The sequence below is a fragment of the Molossus molossus genome, unplaced genomic scaffold (genome assembly GCF_014108415.1).
Source record: "Molossus molossus isolate mMolMol1 unplaced genomic scaffold, mMolMol1.p scaffold_m16_p_1, whole genome shotgun sequence".
NCBI lineage: Eukaryota > Metazoa > Chordata > Mammalia > Chiroptera > Molossidae > Molossus > Molossus molossus.
In genome coordinates this window covers 64,672,789-64,692,333 of record NW_023425344.1, presented here as the reverse complement: position 1 = coordinate 64,692,333, position 19,545 = coordinate 64,672,789, and the positions used below count along the sequence as shown (strand labels likewise).

Below are 19,545 nucleotides of genomic sequence, written 5' to 3'. Positions count from 1 at the left end.
CTTACTGTACCATCAAACCAATATTTTTAATCCTTAAAGGTAATTATAAAAATTTTAATGGTTACTTGTATATTTGACTTAATAATGACAAATTTATTACTTTCCATGGGCTCATTTCTTATGAACACTTACAAGAAAAAAGTCTAGTACACTTCTAACCCTATGCATTTTAATTTTTCATACATTTAAAATTTCTTAATCAGGTACATAATATTCATTATCCCTTTCACAGTTTTCGTCTCCATTATTATCTTAGTAATAAAGAAGAAACATGAAAAATTAAAGAGAGAACAAAAATGGAAATAAACACTGAAGCGTTTGAGTAAATTACTGTTGACCAAAAAAACTAGGAGCCATTTATGAATAGCATTTGCTGATTATATAATTTTTAATGATCTTCACGTGAAACATGCTATTTCTTAATGTGAAACTTTTTATTTTTACTGCTAACTCCAACTGGTCTAGTGAGCATATTTAGCCTTACCAAAAGCAGTCTGTGGTATGGCCTGATTGGATTTGTAGTACAAATCCACTGACTACCTGCAGATTCTTGGCTTGTCTCAGGCTCCCATGTGTATATCGGGGGTTTTAATACTATCCCACCATCAAGCTAGGAGAACGAAATGAAACAAGTTACACAATGCACTTGGCACAGATAGGTAGGTGCTTGATGAACATGAGCTCCCTCCCCCTTCCCCTACCACCAGCTGCTGGCAGACCACATTCAACAAAAAAGGAAGCTATGTTCTTTTTCCAGACAGCTGGTAATCCAGACATCACAATCCTTCTACAAACAATGTCGACTTATTTTTGCCACAGCTGATGTGTACATAATGTGCTTTGCCAGCTTTGCTCACGGGCTGGATTCACAACCACAGAATAATTGACTTGTTTTCCTTTTTGGTTCCTCATTTTATGGGCCCAGACTGGGGTAAAGTGGCAGTTCTATAATGTTTTATATGTTTCATGGACCTGGAGGACTTGGTTTATTGTCTCGTAATAACAACAATAAAAGTGTTTTACATTTTTCAGTCCTCACCACAGCCCTCTGATGTATGTTATTAGCCCTTCCAATCTGTGGATGCGGCCACTGGGAAGCACAGGTTAAGTCACCTGCGCGCCATCAGCGGGCCGCAGAGACAGTCAGGCTGGGAACTAACATGTCCTGACTCAGAGTGTGCAGTCTTAACTCCCAGAAATGAAGGGGGAGCTGATTCACACACAGGGTGACCAGGGGCCTTAACTCCCACCTACTTACCACTGCTCTCAACTGACGGGTTGGGGTGGGGTGGGGAATACATCTCCGAACACCGGAACAACACTAATTGTGTTTATTTCTGTAGGAGTACCTCTGTACCCCCTTTTGGTATCACTCAAGTTCAGTACCTATAAGATATGTGTTCAACAGGCAACACATTTATTAAATCTAAAATAGTCAACGGTTTCGGAGGCAAATTTCTGCTCCTTTTTGTTTTTGCCTAAGGGGAAAGGGCCATATAAGCTGGTTTATGTGTAAATGCTTAGAGTACTGTCTGGTGCTTAGTAAGAACTATATTATGTATTGTTTTTGTTAATATTTTAATGTTACTATTGTGATTTACAATCCAGAAGTTGTAGAGTCTGGGTTTGGGAGCCAGACTTCCAGGGTTCTATTTCAGCTCCACTCTTCACTAGCTGAGACCTTGGCTACGTCACTTAACCGTCCAGTTTCTTCATCTATGAGATGAGAAGACAATAACTTATCTCATTGGGCAACAATGAGAATGACTTAGAATAATGTCCGGCTTATATAAGCCCCATACATGTATCAAATATTATTATTAATATAATTACTATCATTAATTGTCTTTCATCATAGCAGCAATTTTGTTTGCTCATTTACTTTTGTTTGTTTTCAGTAGAAATTTTTCTTCAAATGAAATTGGATACAGAAGTCCAATGTACATAGGGTGGGTTTTATAAGCAATATGCATCAAGCCAAGCTGTAGGGTTGAAATAGTGGTGAAATGTCTTCCTTCCACCTCACCTGAGTGTGCCTGTATGTAAAAGGTTCAGGAAACACCTTGCATTCAGCAGTGCTACACAGGCCTAGGCCTCAGCCGTGTACGCCTCGGCCGTCGGTGACACTGAACTGGAGAGGGCTGGCTAAGCAAGAATTTAAGATCGCCTGGCCTTTTTGTTCTCAAGATCAATTAAGTTTGGGCCCAAACTCTGCTTTGATAGTTGGGGAAGTAGGTCCATCTCTCTAAAACTCAGTTGTTTCCTTTGCTGTAAGTTAGAAATTATACTATGACCACTTCATAGACTGCTTGGGGCGGGGGTAATGCATGTCTAGTGTAATTATTTTATCTCGATCACACACAAGCCCCAAATGATTGGAGTTTATAGGCTCTAGAAGGGGAGTTCTTTCACCACTATTTCGTCCTTAAAAAATTTGTCTGAAAATTGTGGAATTATATGAAATAATTGTTAAAGATAAAAATAACATTTTCTGCTTTTATCCATCTGGCATCTGTAATTGATTTTAGAGTTTAAAGATCTACCCATAGTTCCCATTTTAAGTAAATAACATCATTTGAATATGTCAAAATTTGGATTGAAAGACGCATAGACATGTATTTTGAAAATACATACATATATATATTTTATTCCTTGCAAGAGGATATTTTTCTACTTATTATGAGATAGAGTGGGAGGGAGGGAGAGACAGACAGAGACAGAGAGAAACAGACAGGATAGAGCCACATTGATATGATAGAGCCACATTGACTGGTTGCCTCCCGCACAACCCAACCAGGGCCAGGGACAAACCACAATCAAGGTACATGCCCTTGACCCGAATGGAACCTGAGACTCATTAGTCTGTGGGCCTACACTTTAACCACTGAGCCAAATCAGCCAGGATAAAAATATATATTTTAACTAAATTAATACCAATGTTGAAAAACATGTACTTATTTCAACAGACTTAAAATGACAAAATTGTTTCTCATTCTTACTAACCAAATATCAATTGTCTTAAAGATGCATGAAATTAATTACAATGAAAAGTTCTGTAATACATTATACCTCAAAAATACAGACCAATATCAAATAAAAAAGACGTATGTTAGAATGAATGAATTCACTAGGAAAAAGATGAAAATTGCAAGATCCTTACTCCCTTTCAACTTGGAAAATCATTTTAGTAACATTTTACAAGTTCTTTGTTTCCATCAGTCACATTTATACTTTCCTAAATTTCTTCCTGTACTTGTAGTTTGTTTATTTATTGGCCACACCTGTGACATGTGCTATGCGGCTTGATCCTGTTCAGTTCAGTGAACCTCCCATGCTAGATACAAAAAAAAAAAGGTAAAGGGGCCAGGCCCTATCTGTGTTGTATTAATAAGGACTCTACCTAACCCACTCTAAAAATGAAGAAAATTTGAGTTGAAAGAGATCTCAATGTACATCGTCTCTCTTGGGCCATTTACTAGAAACATCAATTGTGGAAGAAAGTTCCTCTTTTATCTGGTCTTTGACCACAGATTATCCACTCAAAAATGTTAAAATTTATAGACATTCAAATGAATTGATAGACTCCTCCATTTTTATTTCTCTTCTTACTTCTTAGTTTCATTGAGGGTGTTTTTCACCATGAGATTCCGTAAGTTTTTAATAGGTGTACTCTACTGAACATACAGAACTAGGCCTTACGGAATGAAAACATACTTCTGAACAGTTATTCTAGATCTCATTGAAAAATTATTAGATAGGTCTAAAATGAAACTGAGGTAATAAAACAAAATAACATCCTTTGTGGTTTCTCTATTAGATATTAAAGTAGCTAATATCTCCATTTGTATGGCCTTTGTAATATTTAAATGACCAAATCCAAAAAGAAGAGACTAAAAGCAAATAAAGCACCTAAAATGATCAAGAGTTTGCCCTGGCCTATATGGCTCAGTTAGCTGGAGCACCGTACACCAGTCCTGTGCACCAGAAGGTGGTGGGTTTGATTCCCATTCAGGGCACATACCCAGGTTTCAGGTTCAGTCCTGGTCAGGGTGCCGGTGGGAGACAACCGATTGATGTTTCTCTCACACATCGATGTCTCTCTCTCTCCCATTAATCAATAAAATAATCAACAGTTTCATGTCTGATTAATTGAAATTGTCAAAATGCATGATTAATCTGTCTGCTTCTACCCTTTATCCATGGGACATTGTAACATAGATAATCTCCTTCTGAGCAGTTACCATGATGGCTTAAAGATAACGAAAGGGTCATTACTAACAGGCTATGTCACAATATGAAATAAATTAATATTTGAATTTTGATTTATAGAAGCTATATTTCAATAGTGTCAGTTCATCATGGGTAGGGTGTTAGTCTCTTAAATTTTTCATACTCTGTGGGTTTCCTTTCAACTTATAAAGCCAAAGCCATTAGCCATCAGGACCAGTCCTGCTAAATATTCAAAGCCTTGTATCCACAACAGTCATAAGTGAGAAATAAATCATATGAAACAAACGATATGAGCTGAGATGGCACTTGTGGGGTGGGACAGGCCAAACGCAAGGCTGTGTACACGGGGCCACGTGTTCACCACACCTGTGGAGTGGGACAGGCCAAACGCAAGGCTGTGTACACGGGGCCACGTGTTCACCACACCTGTGGAGTGGGACAGGCCAAACGCAAGGCTGTGTACACGGGGCCACGTGTTCACCACACCTGGCTGATGGGTCCATGTCCATCCTGAAGCTTAAGTTCACAAGATCACTGTTAAAGACGAGATTTAAACTGCAATTCAGGAAAATGATTCCTCCTGCCCCTTAAGTAATTGTAAACTTGGCACTAGTTTTCTTAAGTCAAAGTTTACTTAAATTTATTCTGTCAAGTGTATTTTTTGTTTTGCTCTGTTTCTCCAACCAGATATAGGTCTGCCTCAATTTCCTCATCTGTACCATTGTCCTCCTTTGCATGATTTCCTCATCTGTAATTTATAGAATTTTTGTAAGAATTACAAGTGTTTAAGTATGTCAAGCACTTAGGAAAGTGGCTGGCACATCGTAACAATACACAGCCACTATTCTGTCTTGATATTGTTCAAATCCAATAAAGAATGTTTGCAGAAAGGATGATCAAGACCATTAAATGATGTTGCTAGTACCTTTTCAAAGTGTGGTTTTACTACTTAGTATACCAATAAAGCTAAGAGATCAGAAATATACTTGGGAAGCTAAACCAAGTATAGATCTCAAGAGACAATCGTAGAATTGTTGTCAAGAGTTATCTCATGTTCACTTACAAAGGTTCATTGCCATATAGGAAACTTTAATACTATCCACAGCATGGCAGTTTTGATGAAATCAGAATATGGTTCATGCTGTATACTTGCTGCTACCCTGGACTGTAGGAAAGCAGACTGTTCCTGAGCATCTTTCAATTCTGTGCACAATCATATGTCACTTCAAGTCCCCACCCCCGTGGGAACCACACCCTCAGAGTTCACCTCGAAGCTCTATTTGTTGCCCAGCTGTTATAAGAATTTGCCCAGCCCTGGCTGGTTTGGCTCAGCAGTTAGAGTGTCGGCCCACGGACAGAGGGGTCCCGGGTTCGATTCCAGTCCAGGGCACATACCTCGGTTGCAGTTCTGTCCCTGGTCGTGCAGGAAGCAACCAATTCATGTGTCTCTCTCACATCAATGTTTTTCTCTCTCCCCCCCTCCCACTCTGTCTGAAAATAGATGGAAAAACATCCTTGGATGAGGATTTAAAAAAAAAAAAAATTGCCCAAACTGACTCCAGAACAAAATTTAGTTCTACCTCTTTTATTTTATTTTAATTAAATTATTTTTGCCTCTTTTATTTAAAGTTTTATCTTTTCATTTGTCTTCATGTAATAGAGGCTCTACAAACCCAACTTCCAGCTGAATTAACATTTTAGGGAGCCACAAGGACTATGGAGCAAAAAGGCAGAAATAAACAAAGCAAGAGTTCACCTATTTTTAATCATTTAGAGAGCAATGCTGTAAACTCTAACGCCTCTTCCCCAGTACTGGGTGGAATTCCTTTTCCCCAATGGACCTTACTTCAGGATTAAGTTGTATGTGACTCAGCCAGCTAGGTCAACCCAAACTGTAGACCAGGCTGGCAGAAAAGAAGCAAACTACGTAAGTGTAGAAAAAAGAAGTTGATGATCTTCTGCGTTCACTTCCAAGGAATAATCTACAGCAACGGACATGAATGATAATTGAACCTGACCTCCTAAAACTCCCAGAGCTCCCTATCCCCTTTAGAAATCGCTGTGCCCTCGCTGTGCGGGAAGAGTGGCCCATATTTGCTCCGTGCACATATTAATGGGGCCTCTGCACACGAACACTGTTCTCTGTTGTTCTCTTTCCCGGCGTCTGAGGACAGGGCTTTCGTTCTATGAGCGAGAACAGCTCTTCTCTAACTTCAGTGCACAAACCCAACACGCTGGGTCTAGGGACAGCTGCAGATTCTGACTCAGCAGGCTGCCACGGGCCCGAGGTTCGACCTTCCTCCTCCTCACCAGCCGGGGGGACGCTGCTGTTGCCGGCCCACCGACCACGCTTGGACTAGCAGGGAGTGATAACGCAGCCAGCCTGTACTCTGAATTTCCCTAGGATATTTTCAAGTCCTAACCCCCTAGGACTTTAATTCGGAAATAGGGAGGATCTTCACAGAGATAATTAAATTAAAACGAGGTCAAAGAGTTTGCCCTAATCTAATATAAGGAGTGGTGTCCTGGTAAGGACTGGAATCCTCATAAAAGGGAACGCTGAGACAGACATGCAGAGAAGGAAGACTGTAACGACCGGGGAGGACAGCTGTCTACAAGCCAGGGAAAGCCTGAGGCTAGGAGGGGCTGGGGCAGATCCCTTCCCAACGCCCTCCCAGCTGACTTGCTAACACCTCGCTTTTAGACTTGTGGTCTCCAGAGCTGTGCGACGCGACTAAGCCACAGTCCATTTCTGCTGTTTTAGCCACACGGCTCGTGGGACTTTGTCATGCCAGCCTTGTGAGAGCAACACAGCTACTGTGTTAACATTTCCCAGACACCCCTTCTCTCTGCTCTGACACACAGGGGACATTTCAGGGCACCACAAAACTGAGGGCCACGTGATGAATGTGAGGCCACCACCCCGCACACAGATGAGGTGACACAAAGGGGTGGGTCATGTTTCTCAGGGCTAAGACGCAAGCATGGGTTGGTCCTATAGCTGTTGATCACAAAACAGGTGAAATGTTTAGGGGGTCAGCTGTTAGTGCCCCTTAGAAATCAAGAAAGTTAACTCTGAACGCTCTCAAGGGATATGTCCTGAGATGTCTGGGAATCGCTAAATTCCCCAAAACTTCTATAGCTTTTAATTTCTCCTAGAAAATGAAGCATAACCAAAAATTTGGAGTGGCCCCTGAGTAATTTTGAAAATACAGACCTAAAGTAAATTATTAAGGCCTTGGAACAATTTTACAAATCACTGTGGTGTTGCTGCTGTTGTTTTGTCACACAATTGAGGGACTCACTTCGACAGAGATTACCGACGGCCAAGCTTGCGGTCCATGATTTATTCAAACTGCTCTTGTCTATGAATTTCCATTGAGTTCTATCTCTGCACATCCTGTGCGTATCATTAGCAGCCCGATCAATTGCTTTTCTTTTCAGAGACATTTTTCCACCAAAAAACAAGTTTTTTGTTTGTTTTGTTTTTGAAAACCACATTATGAGAGTTATTAAGCTTGCAATAAACACAAGCAGAAAAAAAAAAAACCCAAAACAACCCACACAGATTTATAGGTGAGGGTGTCGGCAAGAATGAAGTAAATTAATCTCACTCACTAGCATCCCTACAAATCAAACTCACACAACCATGATCCAAACACATTCTTCGGAAAAATGACAAATTATGTGCAAGGTGTTATAGACCTTTGTTGCACTTTAGAAGAGTAGAAAGTCATGCTTACAAAATGCATGAAGTCAAGGGTGTTGAGTTCTTGATTGTGACCCCTGGCCATGAGATATTTCTCTAAGTAGTTCGTCCTATTTTTTATACTCCCCATGGTTCCCTCTTTTTTTTTTTTTTTTTTTATCCTCACCTGAGGATATTTTTCCATTTTTTTGTACAGATAGTGTGGGAGGGAGAGAGAGAGAGAAACATCGATGTGAAGGGACACATCGAGTGGCTGCCACCCGCACGACCAACCAGGGCCGGGAACAAACTGCAACCAAAGTACGTGCCCTTAGCGGGAACCGAACCCGGGTCTCTCCAGACCGCAGGCCGATGCTCTAACCGCTGAGCCAAACTGGCCAGGGCCTCCCCATGGCTCTCAACTGGGGAGTGGTACCACTCCCTCGAGGGGTGTTTGGAAAAGCACAGGAGTGATGGGGGTGTTTGGGTTCTTCACAATAAATGGAGGGACTTATTGGCATTTCATGGGAAACTAAATAAAGCAAAGCAAGAGATAATAAATGTTTGCCCCTCACCAAATGCCAAAGGCTATTCTAGGTTGAGGCTCTCATCCCATTTTGACATTTTTTTTAAGATTAATGGTCTTTGCAGTTTCTGCTCTGAGTTCACCTTTTGACTTTTACCAGAAACCACACTGACTTCATAGGTCTCTGTCTCTGAGTTGACAGGTGTGTCATTCCTTTGTGTGCTCAAAGAACATTGGTTTCTCACTCTCCACTTTATGGGCTGTGATAAAGAACATACTATGCAACCACAATATCTGTTCTTGACTTGTCTCAATTTTTTATTTGTTTGTTGTTTTTTGTTTTGAGTATAATAGATAAATCTGATCAACACAGTATACTTCAGATAGAACAGCTTAGAGATGTTTTAATGTGTTTTCTATGCAACCTTGCAGCTCCCTGCATCATTATTGTTATTATCTCAGTCTCTCCTTTACCCATTCATTCTTCAAGCATACAAAAGCACCTGCTATGAGTAAGATATTACATTAGGCCCCATGGAGGGAGGTTATGTACACTGATAATCAGATCTCCCTTCTGTGATAGTCAGATTTACCGTTTGATCTCTCATTATTTTTTTCTTGTTCTGTCTGATAATTTATTTCAACTTCACCCTTTTACCTGATGTAGAAAAAACTCACTCACTCATCCACAAAATCATGACAGTCCCATTTGCCACAATGCCTATATTCAAACCTACACTTATTAGTTTTTGATTATTCCTTTCACTGTGGACAAGCCCATATACACATTTTATCATTTTAACCTCAAAATATGTGATTTAGGATAATATTACAGATATTAAAACTGAGATTTAAAAGGTTAAATCACCCCCATAGTCAAGCAACATGTTCATGGATTTCAAAACAGGCCTGGCTGACCCCACCTCGTGCCTGTGTTCTTGATGAATATAAAAGTCCTGATAAGTAAAACCCTTCCTGTGACTCCCAGTGCACTTTAAACGCCCTGCTTTTAGATTTTAGCCTAGACACATTTGGTGTTCATTCCCAGCACCCTGACTAAATTCATCACGACGGCTTTAGAAATTTGGTTATACCTTCCAAGTTTCTATTAAAAATAAACCTCCTAAAAATGCTCAAAAAACTTTTCTGGATTTCTTAGCTAATACAACTCCACAAAGCAGAAGTTCCAAATATAACTGGGTAGTCCTGCGTGATTTTCTGTGCCCGCAGGCTTCGAGGTGCTGTGGATTTGCCTTGATCAGTTGCTAGGGACACCACGTTGCTCCCAGCAGCCTGCCAGTCTGAGAACCCCAGCGTGAGTGACGTAAGTGTTTCTTTTATCCAGGTCAGAAGATGGTGTGCGGTGGAATGAGAGGTCAGGGGAGGGGAGGCATTCCAGGATAAAGAATTTAACTAGAGGAACAGGACGTGAAAAAGCAGAAAGAATCCACGGACCCTAAAGAAAAAGCTTTCCAGCTGAAACCTTCCTGTTCCCCACCAAGCACTCTCCCCTTGAGAGCTCCTGGAATGGGTTCAGGGTTCAGTCTCGTCTGATAACAGTTCAGAAGGGCCGGTGCACAGCTGACAGCGTCCCGTCCCCTTTCACGCCAACGCAGACCACAGATCAGAAACCCGCAGCGGCCAGAGAGGGATGCCACTCGGGCCTCCGTCAGGTGTCAGATTCAGGAATCCACAGAGTGAAGAGCAAGAAATCAACCTACAATTTGTCTGGCCCCAGAATGAAACACAAAGCATTTGCTTTGAATTAAAAAAGAATTAGTGAGTGACGTTTATACTTTCCCCGCTTGCCTTTATCTCAGGAGCTTGGGCGTCTGAAACACATAGAGGATGATGGAGCAGATGACACTGTTTTTTGTTTTTGTTTTTAGGTCAGTTTTAATTTTCATTTTTCAATTGCAGTTTACTGTCAACATTATTTTGTATTGTATTTTACTGTCAATGTTATTTTGTGTGAGTTTCAGGTGTCCAGGGTAGGGGTCAGACAGTGGTATACTTTACGAAGTGTTCCCCCTGATACTCCCAGTACCCACCTGGCACCGCACCTGTTACATTATCCTAGACTGTATTCCCTACGCTGTACTTGACGTCCCTGTGGCTGTTCTGTAACTCCCAACCGGTACTTCCCAGTCCTTCCACCTCAAGAAAGGACCACTCCGGACGCCTCCCTCTGCCATGGTAAGAGCCATGATGGCCTGGAGCCCCGGCCCTGCCCAGGCAGCAGGAAGTCATTGCCATCCCTGCTCCTGGCTGCCTAGTGCCAGGCTGGCCACAGCATCTACTCCACACAGGCGAGCACACACATAGCTTCATTGTACCTCTGGATCTTCAACTCCTTTGGAATTTACCTCGGTACAAAGGACAAAGTTTTTATTCCCTCTCAAATGAGTATTGAGTTGTATCAATACCTATTGCCGACACAAACATCCTTTCCCCATTGTTTCAAAGTTCCATACTTATTACACACTAAATCCCTACGGGAAGTGTGAGTAACTAAAGTGAAGGAACTATATAGGAGGAGCTAAAAATTCCATTTCCAATGAAACGCCCATATATGTTTTCTTCTTTCCTGAGCGCTTAACAATGAAAAGGAGAAAGGGAAAAATCGTATTTCTGAAGTTTCTTCTTCCTTGATTATGGATTATTTTCAACATATGTTCATATATTCTAACTTTATAAATTAATTATTCAACTATCAAAATTTCTTCGATCCCTCTCTACATTACTGATTGAGCAAAATAATCAACATATTTTATTCTTCTGAATTTCTTTACTATGAACTCAGACTGGAAACAGTACAAGAGGCTCTTAAGGAATGTGAAGAACATTCTGCCAATGAGTTTGGTTGATTTAATCATTTATTTGTTTGTTCATTTAAAAATTATTTATTAACTAATGCCAGATAATTCCAACCAAAGGTGAATGGTGAGTGTCCAAAGAGAAAGTTCTTTTAAAAATTCTAGTCAAAATGAGGGCTTTACACGAACCCTGACGTGGAACATGCATTGTCAGTCTGTAACCCAAATGGCACAGCTGTGTGGGACAAGCATTATTGAGCAGAGAGTTCAATAATTTTCAGCCCCTTTGTTGTTTCAAAGTACTGAGTTTAAAAAACAAAAGAAACAAAAACCTTTCTGGAATTTAGTAGGAGGAGTACCCGAATCATTGGGCCACATTTGGTGACCAGAGATTGTTGTCCATAGCGGACTAACCAGGCGAACACCACCCTTGGCCAAACGATGCTAAGTAGTCTATTCTTTTGCCTGGGTGTGTTGATTTGTCTTAGTCATGCCTCTTTATTTTCTGCATTTCTCACGCTTTGACGCCTTGGGTCTTTCTGACCCAGGAGAGGCTGGCCCTCCCGGCACTAGCCAATTCCTAAGGATGGCCAAGACCCACCTAGGTGCACGCCTTCCCATGCAAATAAACAGTAAGCCACATTGTAACTATCCTTCATCTGGCTCTCACACTCCGGGCCACTTGCCACCTACTCTACACACCTCAAGGCCAGGTACCTGAGAACCAGAGACAGCCCTTACAGTCCCAGAGCCTGCTGACATCATTCAAACCGGCCAGCCCTAAACCTGCTTACCCTGCCTCGTCTGTTCTTCCCGAGGAAACTGCAGTAAGAGCTCTCACCCACACCTGCCCCTCCCTCTGACCGACCGTGGTGCGCTCCCATGTGGGCCTTGGTGGCATGCATGGCCCCGCCTCTCCTGGGAGAAACCAACTGCTTTTTCGGTGGGAATCATCTCCTGATTTGTTGGTCTCACTATACCTGAATAATAATAAAAGCTATGTTTAAGAACATAGTTCTTACATAAACTTATAAAGAAAAGGAGCTACTTTTCTTAGGTACAAAATAATCCCTATTTACACGTCAATTTGTTCTTATAAGAGTCCTCAGTCACCCTGGCAGGTTTGGCTCAGTGGCTGGAGCATCGGCCCATGGACCAATGCGAGGCAGGTTCGATTCTTCATTGTGGTTGGGTCCCCGGCCTGGGCAGGGTTGTGTGGGAGGCAACCAGTCGACGTGTCTCTCTCACATTGATGTCTCTCTCTCTCTCTCTCTCTCTCTCTCTCTCTTCCCCCCACTCTATCTGAAGATCAATGGAAAGTATCCTCGGGTGGGCATTAAAAAAAAAAAGAGTCCTCAATCAAATGAAACGCATTGTACAAGAGAATAAAGTTAGAGAAGGGACAGCCTCCAGTAAGTTTTATAGTTTATCATCAAAATAGTCGAAGTATGCTGATTGCTAAAATATTCTATCAGAAGAGAGCATGTAAAAGTCCCTTTTTATGCCCTGGACGGTTTGGCTCAGCAGTTGGAGCATCAGCCTGCAGACCAGAGAGTCCCGGGTTCGGTTCCTGCTAGGAGCATGTACCAGAAAAGGTCCCCTTTTATTGATTTTGACACATTGGAGTAGAATTCTTGAACATTCCCTTAAGATCCAATATGCTACAATAGAAAACTTTGCAATTATTTCCTATTGATGGTTTCTTGGCCATTAGAAATATTTGGAAATTGTAATTACATTGTCTTAAAGTGATTATTTGAACTACATATTTATGAGAATCATATGGCTATTAAAATGTAAAAAGTTTAATTCAACATTAGTATTTTAAAAAATTATTTCTTGTTGTGTGGTGGGGGTGGCTACTCAGGGAAACCTGGGTAGACGTTGGACTCAGTTCTGAAGTCTGCCATACTGGAAATAATGTAAGCACAGGAACTGTATTGGTTGTAAAAATAGGTATTTGAGATAAATTACTTTGGTGAGCACTTCCTGTGGTGGCCAAGGACCACAGGAAGTCACAATCTGGGCCCATCACTTAGTGACCAGATTCTACCTATTCCATTTTGTTAGAAGACACGCGGGACTGTGGGCAAATGAGGCAGATCGCTTGAGCAAACTTGTAGAAATGTTTTTAGTCTCTGTTTCCGATGGAAAATCGCCTGCTGCCATCTGCTCCTGCTCCAGCTGCCAGGGTCTCGTACCCAGTGGTCCACTAAAGAGCCCAGTGGCTGGCCTCGGAGGGACATTTGACAGAGAAACAGGCATATCACACACCCTGCCTTTCATGTTTCTTGTCCCAGACAACCCAGGCCGACTTTAAGGAATCTGGAAGGAACAGTTAAAAGTCGTGTGAGGGCTCATTACTTCGTCTGAATCTATTCTACTTTGGGAGGAGTTAGAAAGCAAAAAAGAATTTAATTACCTTACTGCTAGGGTAAAGAAACATAAAAACTGCGGAGACTGCTTTAGGCCAACCCCATATACTGCAGTCATATTTCATCTCAATTTATCAAGTATCTTTGTGAACGTGTATCTGTGTCGGTATGTGCACACAATTGTTGGTAACGGTTTTCAAGCCTAGTTGGCAACTAGATAGTAAGAAAGAACAAATAGCAGAAATGCTAGACGATAGACGAGGTCACCCCTGCATGGGAGCCACTGATCCCATTCTTTCCCACTGACCACCCCAACTTTCTGCTCACAAGAGGGCACAGTGATCTCTTGATCTCAGGGGAGGTGGGTCTTTCCCCAATCCCAGAAGACAAATCCTAACTGCTTTCTTGGCCAGGGTGAAGAGATTGAGTGTAGGTCTCAAGAAAGCAAGCTTGGTACATGAGGGACTTAATAAGTTGAGAGTCTAGATTTAAGTATAAAGCTGCAAGAAGAAAGAGAGGGAGTGAGAACACAATGTGTTAAGAAGTTTAAGCTTTTAAAAAAGTTAGAGAGACTTATCAAATATATAAATAAAGGCTAATCTTTTTCTTTAACCAGGAGCGTTTCACTGCATAGAAGTAAATGTGTTTGAACAGACTGGCATGTGCTTTGAGGTCAGTACCAATGATCTCTAAGCCTCTGTAAACCTCTTTGCATCTGCAGTAAGCTAGTTATCTAAAGAATGAACACAGACACAATTCAAGGTTTTTCTGGGCTGTTTACACTGATATGGGTCAGCAAACAGATGACCGAGTTTCTCTTGTTTCTGCATGGCAGGTAATCATGGGTGCTGAGACCACTAAATTGGACTGAAAGCATCGCAGAGATGCAGATCCTCTTGTGTTTGGAAAACGGTGCTAAGAGGCCCTCCATTACATCTTTGCAGTCATAGTGATAAAGTCATGTCACACCCTTATAAAGAAGCAGCCAAATGTTAGATTGGGGCAGCAGAAAACCAACGTAGTACAGGTTCCAATAGGAACAGGCCAAACATCTATTCTTTGTACACCTCGAGTTCCATATCTGTCAAATAAAACGATTGCTCTTGTTAACTCGCAACGAAAGCACTGCAGGGTGGGTGTTGGGTATTTGCCGCTCACCGATCCAGTGCTCGAACAGTCTGCGAGCAAGGGACCATGAGGAGGGTGTCCAAGGAACTTAGCAGTCTCTGTGTATACAGTCATGGGTGACATTCTAGTTTAGAATAGTAGACCCTTCTTTCTGAACTGACATAATTCAAAAGTAAGACAAATGCCTTTGATATTGTTTGTTAATTGGTGTTTTGAACAATTTCAATGTTCACTGCATTTGACTATCTTATTTTACCTTATTAGTTTCCAGATTCTACCCAAATGGAGACCATTTAAGTAAAGCTTTAAAATTGACATTTTTAAAATTTCTAATTTTATCAGTCTCAGAAAAAGAATTCAACTTAATTAACACACACAAGTACTTTCTGCAGGCTGACAATGTGTTTTATTAAGAATTTTTGCTCTTGGCTTCATTTCTGCTGACTCTGAATTTTCTTAAATATGCTATTGTTCTTTCACTAGACCTAAAATTCGAACAGTTGAAGGAGTTTTTGGTATTCCATCATAATCATTCTTCATTTTAACATGTCATCTTTTCCCTCCATCTAAAATGTGGTAGCTTTTTTAACTCTTTCTTATCCTATTAAACAGTACAAAGACTCACGTTTCCTTTTTCTAGGCATGTGTTTCATGCATACAAGTCTCCTGTATATTCATTTAGATACAACAGTACAATGTATCTCTTCTACATTTGTGCAGGTTCAGGTAAGCAGCGAACATAAAGAACTGTGGCAGGACAAAGGCCTGTCAGGTAACCTAGAGCACATTCTGGATTCCTACCGTACAGATCATGAGTACACACTCACGTCCCCGTATACCCAGTGCACACGACAGTTGGACTATTCTTGTGTATACAAACTGTGACATTCCAAATTCAAATATGCAGACAACAGAGTAATTATTAGTACATCAAAACATAGCAAAGTATTGCTTGGTTTTTGTTTGATTCTCAAACAGTTTTTCTTGTTGTTTTTTTTTAACACACACACACACACAAATCATCAAGCAGGAATTTTCATTTTGATAGGCAAAAACATAGAACCTAAGGCACTTCAAGGTTTCAACCATTAACATGTGGGTGAAGCAAGTAATATACCACAGCAAGTACTTCAAACATCCAGCAATTCAGATTGACATCTAAAGCAGTTTCCATATGCTTTCAGATCAGTGCTGAGATTCTGTATGTGAACACCTATATCATCTGGCAGCAGCAATGAATGAAAGAATCCAAGAAAACGGCACCAAACGGATCACATTTCAGCTTAAGAAGAGCACTATGTCCAATCTGCGGCCACAATTTGCCACTGTGGCGGGCTGAATGGATTGTGTCAGAAAACAAGGGCATAAATAAAAGCACACGCAGTCTAGGATCTGAATTTGTGGTAATATAAATATCCCCAAACCATCAAACACAATCAACAGCAATACCTGGCAGTTTGTCTCCAAATTAAGGAAAAAGCACGCAGCTCTCACCTTGCACAAACACACACTCCAGTGGTCAGTGACAAATGCAGGCTGCACTTGCAAGCTGGGAGACAGCTGCTCTGTCCTGAGCCGCTTAGAGCACACTCAAGCCGAGCAGGCTCGGGTCCTACCCTCTGCTGGTTCGCAGCAGTTTCTCCCATGACTCCATCACCCAGGAATGGAAACCACTGCCCTCTCCCCAGCCACTGAGCTCAGGTAAAAATGCTGAGTCCTGCAAGGTCACCACAAGGTGAATGCAAGCAAAAGGGATGTACGAGGAAGAGGAAGAGGAAGAGGAAGAGGAGGGGTCATCAAGGAAAGAACTAAACTCCAAACATCTTGCCTTTCAAGACATTCTGAACTCCATAAATCAGAGCTGTGACAATAACCAGAGAAGCTGTAAATTTGAGAATCTCCGAATGGCACTGAGCCAATCTGCTAACCCAGGGGCACTCTTTAAGTAATAATCTCTCTATCTCTCTCTCTCTCTCTCTCTCTCTCACACACACACACACACACACACACACACACACACACGCCCACACAGACTTTCCCGTAGCTATTCTAATTGCCCAGACATCTTCTTAAGCCAAAAAGGTTTTGGAAACCCTTTCCAGGTAACAAGGCATAAAGAAGTTCTTAGAAAATTGAGTACTTGCCAACATCAAAATAAAATAATTCTTTTAAGAGCAAAATCATTTTTTGGTCCACAAACAAATTCATATTAGTGAAGTTTTGCTTTTTGTGTACATGCTAGAATTATGCAAACACCCCTCCCATATTAAAAAGAGAGTAAAGATGGATTTATTTCAGATATGACTAGCAGAATCAATTAAAATTTCCCATAAAAATTCCTAGCATCTTTTTCAAGATTAGTCTTGACTTCTGCACATTGAATTTGGAGAGTTTTCAAGAAGGTATTTCTTGCCTAAAATATAATCATTCTGCATGTATATATTATAGACAGATGCAAACATATTTATAAATGTTTTCCTGGACAGTCTCTCTAGGCTCTTGTTTTCCATATTTTGGTTTTCCTATCAGAAGTGGAGAAGTAACAATTTTTAACCTTGCAAGTACATTATGAACTATTATTTCCCTTAGTTGTACATTGTTTCTTATAGATATACCATTATTTTCTGATGTTTAGATCCACAGTCTCAACAGGAAATTATTTCAAACTCTTCACCCACTTTCCTCTCCCCTCCTCCGACTACCACGGTTCGCCAGCCGTGGGACTTGAACAATTTATCACACACTCCCCGCCAGGCATCATTGTTGTAATCTGTAAAATGGGGATTTGTCTCTAGTATCTGCTTTGTCTTCCTCCTGGGAGGATATGAGGGTGAGATGGGATGACATGTAGGAGACAGGACTTTGTACACGGTAAAGGGCCGGAAAAATAAATGTACTTACTGTGCTTTCCTCCCATCGATTGTCCTCGTGAGTGCTGGGACCAGTGAGTTACACTCAGTGTTTGCAAGAGGACTCCTTGGGCTTCACAACAAAGTGTTTGTTTCAAGTGGGCTATAAATAGAGTTCAAGATCTTACTGAACTGCTGTCCTCCTTGTGGGATCCTGATGGCAGCATGCACATGGCCAGAGTCCGTTATTGTGAGCGACATAGCTGCACGGTCTTTGGGCAGCACCAGGCCAGCTGAAACCCTGATGGAAAACGGTCACCTGTTTGGCTGGTTTCACAGTTCCTGGTGTCCTGGTACTGCTGCGGCTGAGGGGCTTCCCCAGGGGATTAATGAAGGGGAAAGGTTGGGGATGGAATGCCAAGTTCACTGCTGAGTTGATTCCGTAACAAATGCCTGTGGGCATCCATGCTAATGTTCCTATAGTTGCATTATTGAGAGATAAGGTTGTTTCAGGTGGGGAGTGAGGACCCAGAGAAGGGAGACCGTGGGGACCAGGAAAGAGACTAGCAATGTGAGCATAAGACACACAGGGCTGGGAGCTTCATGGATATGATCTCAGTTAACCCTCCCAGTAACCCTACCAGGTTGCTGTAATTATTTCCATTTCATAGACGAGAAAAGTCAGCCTGCACGCTGTTATCACGGAGGGAGAGCTCGAATTACAACCAAGGTTAGTATGTCCAAGAGTCACGTCTTCAGAGTAAGTTTGTTAATTTATAACTTTCTCAGAAAATGAAATGAAGCTTAGTTTTTAAATAGTGGGCGTAGGAAAGGCAAGAATGCAAGCACCAAGACATCTTCTTGAGGGTATTTACTGCATGTTAACTGTTACAGAGTGCAGACATTTTTAGGGAAAAAAAAATTCTTATTTTTTTTTTAAACAAAATTGTTGCAAAATACATAAAATAAAACAATGCTATAAATAGTTGCCAATTACTCTTTAAAATGTTGTCCCGCCTGTCTTCAAGTTGAAGGAGTGAATTCAGAGGTCTTTCTCTATAGCAGAATACCTCTCTGGTTTTCAACATACACCCCATGCCCAAAGACCCTTAAGAATGCCCACAAGGAAGCAAGTAAATACCCACAAGATTTCCTGGCACTTGCATTCTTGCCTTTCCTACCCCCATTATTTGAAAACTAAACTCTATTTCATTTTCTTTCTGAGAAAGTTAGGAATCGCTCACTCTTTTTTTTTTTTTTTTATCCTCACCCGAGGACATTTTTCTATTTTTTGTTCAGATAGAGTGGGAGGGAGAGAGAGGAAGAGAGGGAGAGAGAGAAACATCTACGTGAAAGGGACACATCGAGTGGCTGCCACCCACACGACCAACCAGGGCCGGGGACAAACTGCAACCGAGGAACGTGCCCTTAGCGGGAACCGAACCCGGGTCTCTCTGGACCGCAGGCCGATGCTCTAACCGCTGAGCCAAACCGGCCAGGGCGGAATCGCTCACTCTTAAATGTATCAGAGAAGACTTTTCTCAACTGTAGTTTGGAGCACAGTAGAGGAGCCATCATTTTCAGTCCCCTGGAACTCAGGATGTTAATAAAATGCCAGGTTCCTCCTACCAGTTTTTGGAAAGCTAGCAGGGTCTGAACCGCAGCCCTGCCTGGGACCTGTTTCCGCTCGCCCCTTTGACTGCCATTCCCAGCGGGAAGAGAAACCCTGGAGCTGCATCTGCAAGCCAGCCGTCCGATTCACACCGAATCCTGTTTCTGCACACAAGCTCCCTTTTCCGTGCTCTTTCAATCTTTTCAGAAAATACTACTCTCTGATCACACCCTGCCTCTGCTTTTAACGTTCCCATCTGCAAAGTGCACCACCCAAAATTCCTTCATAAAACCTGGCTTCTCATTCCCTCCCACCCCCAAT

General features: G+C 41.7%; 1 protein-coding gene across 5 annotated transcripts in view; it reads right to left on the bottom strand.

The window, feature by feature from the left end:
- ARHGAP24 (Rho GTPase activating protein 24) overlaps positions 1-19,545 on the bottom strand; it is a 485,703-nt gene that overhangs the window by 144,928 nt on the left and 321,230 nt on the right. Inside the window, exon 1 of one of the 5 annotated variants that reach the window (XM_036268076.1) lies at positions 16,258-16,335. The exons of 3 other annotated variants lie outside the window; for them this stretch is intronic. The gene's annotated coding sequence lies outside the window, so the exon portion shown is untranslated. Of the gene's footprint in view, positions 1-16,212; positions 16,336-19,545 lie in introns of those variants that run through there. One more of the 5 variants, XM_036275148.1, reaches the window with a different exon arrangement.